At 45.9% G+C, this 3,346-nt stretch overlaps 1 protein-coding gene across 1 annotated transcript in view; it reads right to left on the bottom strand.

Annotated features, from left to right (window-relative positions):
* Positions 1-2,865, bottom strand: part of wnt4b (wingless-type MMTV integration site family, member 4b) — an 8,652-nt gene extending 5,787 nt beyond the window's left edge. The window contains exon 1 of the mRNA XM_031852796.1: positions 2,759-2,865. The gene's annotated coding sequence lies outside the window, so the exon portion shown is untranslated. The remainder of the gene's footprint in view (positions 1-2,758) is intronic.
* Positions 2,866-3,346: the final 481 nt, after the last annotated feature.

The following is a 3,346-nucleotide window of genomic DNA, read 5'->3' as shown; positions in this document are numbered from 1 at the left end:
CACACACACACACACACACACACACACACACACACACACACACACACTTTCCTCTGTCTATATCTGCAGACAGGTTTCTTGTAGGCCCCCTTCCCTCCTTTTTTTTGTCTTCCTCATGTCGTATTCCTCCTTTGTGTCCCCTGTTTCTCCAAGTGACGTCTTCCGCTGTCTCCCACAGCAACGCCATGGTGATGAGCTGGCCACTGTCATGTCCGGCGCCTCTGTTACGCTCATCCCTTCACCCCTCTCTCGTAAATAACTTGCCCTCTTTTTTTTTTTATCTTTATCTTTCCCCCATTTTGTGGACATTTTATCATGCTGAAATGGCCCAGTGCTGATTGACTGTAGCCAGGTTGCAGAGCCTAAATAGATGCTTGTTAAAGCTTCAGCATGACATAGAGATGACTTGTATTCCCTCTGTTGTGGTGGGAGGCGGCAGCAGACTTTGGGACACTCCGCTGTGAGGTGGGGCAACTCTAAACGGACCTGATGTTTACCACGGGATGGATGCTGGGCCTCATGGTGACTCTGGACTTCACCAGCATTTCCGCCCACGGTCATTGTGAGACAGAAATGTGACCCGCGACCTTTTAGTCTCCCCGTCCTTTGCGTTGCTACTTCTCTGCACTTGAGGGCAACCTGCCTCGGCAGTGTGAGCGCAGACGAAATTATGGTAGCAGGCAGAAACACGACTGCTGTGCATGAGCACGCTCGCGTTCCTCAGGCATTTCTGCCAACAAAGAGCTGAACGCACTGCTGTGCATGAGTGTGTGCGTGTGGAGCGTGTGCATGAATATTATGGGATGGCAGGCGGTGGTGTTGTCAGGCAGGGAAGTGGGGGTGGCAGAGTGGGCGGTGAGCTGTGTGCACATGGGGGGGAGGGGGCAGAGGGAATGGACGACCCATGAATATTATGGGATAATGGTGGTGGTGGTGGTGGTGGTGGGGGGGGGGGGGGTGTATGAGGTGGAAAGATGGCAGTACATATGGGATATGGAGGGAGTAGGAGGAGGTGTGTTGGTGACGGCATTGCACGTGAGTGCATGTGCACGCGCACACATGCGCATGTAGGGGGCATTCAAGCGATAGTAACAGACAACGGCCAGACATAGGCCTTTGTTGCTATGCAATCTGCATGTACCGTATAGTGGGGAATATTGCAGAGCGGCCATAGTTGTAGAGGAAACAGTGGAAGGCCTCTGGGCTCACGTTAGGACGGGTTCCTGCCCTATTCTCTTTCCATATCTACTGAACCCAACATGCAGAAAACACCATCTCTGATACAACAGAAATATTTGCTACTATGAACCAAAAGAGAACAAAATGAACGCACTTTGTTCGTTCTCCATGAATGCATTTCTGGCCTTCAGGCAGCACGGCACAGACCTACAAGTCAAATGGTAATAGATGTTGAACTGGGAGGAAATTGATCATATTGTTCCTACTTTAAACTATACAATCATCTGAAAAGAAAGCTCATGTGCATCTTTAAAAGCTAAGATATCCATTTAAAATGTATAGTAAACGTAATTAAGATAATATGTGTTGTTACGGTATAGTAATCCATGGCTCCCGGTCTCAGTGGTAAGTTGTCTACTTTAACTTTAAAAAGAAGCAGCCTGCCAGTGGGTCAGTAAACTCTTGATGTGCAGCCAAACAGCACAACTTTATTTCAAATTCGATAAGAGATCCCAAACTTTCTTCACAAATTGAATATTTCATGCAGAATTTTGTAAGTGTAAGTGTTTATCAGAGGATGCACAAGACATCTAACTGAAACCGTGGTGCAGCCATTTAACCGCATGGAGCCTTAGGTTTAGATTTTTCATATTAAGTTCATAAAGCTTCAATAAAGAGCTGGAACTGGACGACACGTAATATATTGTATGATACTCACAGACAGGGAGAACATATATCTAACTTACAGAAAAAAAATACTTCAAAGAGGTATAAGTGACTGAATGCCCCTCACAGTGTATCAGTACGTCTCTATGCAGCTTAGACTCTTGCGTTGTCTTTAAGTGCTTCTTCTGAGCCCTGATTTGAGTTCAAAACTTTTCAAATAGGACTTGTTGAACATTCAAGTGATTTCCCTTTAAAACACCGGTGAGGACAAAGCAGACCCTGCAAAGCCTAAAGGATTGTTTGATGGCAATTTGTATTTAGTTATTTATATTTTAGAAATCCAGCAGCACCGAGCCACATCAAACCTTTGACCGGCTTATTGCTTGGATGGGTCTGAGTTGTGTAGTAGCTCAGGTCTTATTTATGAATGTTTTTTTATGAATGAAAACGCCTTCAGGTGCTTCCCCTGCGCTCTTATTTGGACTTGTTGCACATTCGTGTGCTTTTACTTTGAAATATAAAACAAAACAGATCCTGCTGAGCCAAAATGATCATATAGCGTCCACTTTTATTTATTGCTTTTAAAGATTTTACAAAGTAAGCAGCATAAAGCTACAATGTGCTGCAGCACCAGAACAAAGCGGAGAAAAGTGCAGCCAGAGCAGGCTGGTAATTGATGTTTTGGTGAATTTATTTAAACATTTTTCTTTTTCACTGCATAATTGCCATCTGTAGTTGACGGTGTGTGCCTTGAATTGCATGTCTTCGTAATCCTAGTACCATAAAATAAAAAACTACCTTTCACATTCATATTTACAGATTTGATGTGTCCCTGATGTCCAGCAACTTAAATTGTATTTACTACTTTACAAACTGAACTTGAAGGCAACATTGTGTGAATCAACCTACTCACCTTTGGCCTGCATCCCACCACAGCAGACCAAGATACAGGCATGATGTCCGTCCCCCTTGTGGACTTGCACACCTGTTGGCCTATGTTGCCCTTGAAGTACTTTTCCATACATTGACAGTGAGATCACCTTCTTTTTTGGTCACTGAAACAGATGTGGTGCAGCGTAGCAGCGACTGCGCTGTGACAGGAGGCCTCGGCCTGCTGAGCAGCAGAGTTGGCACCATTAAAGTATTTGACACACATCCAGTTCTGTTACCCCAGCAGGCCTGCTCGACCTGCACACAGCACTGCAGGCATGCGGTCTACCTGTGTTTGGATCACCTGAACAATAAGTGACGGCTCTCTGACTCCTTGGTAGGCTCACTCCCACATGAAGTGAGTATTATGGTCTGTCACCAGTGGACTTGGGTTCCCCCTGGAGACCATGTGACTGGTGTTTTTTTCTTCTTCTTCTTTCTTGTCTTTTTAGCAGTTGTATATTATGGGATGTATTGCTGGTACTGCTGGAGTATTATGGTCTGTGGGGGGGGGGGGGGGGGGGGGGGGGCGACTCTGCTGCGCAGCAGGGCGGGGCCTCCTGTGACAGCG

Source organism: Anarrhichthys ocellatus, unplaced genomic scaffold (genome assembly GCF_004355925.1).
Source record: "Anarrhichthys ocellatus isolate YVR2014 unplaced genomic scaffold, GSC_Weel_1.0 scaffold13, whole genome shotgun sequence".
Classification (NCBI taxonomy): Eukaryota; Metazoa; Chordata; class Actinopteri; order Perciformes; family Anarhichadidae; genus Anarrhichthys; species Anarrhichthys ocellatus.
The sequence above is the reverse complement of the archived record's forward strand: the minus strand, read 5'-3'. Positions and strand labels throughout refer to the sequence as shown.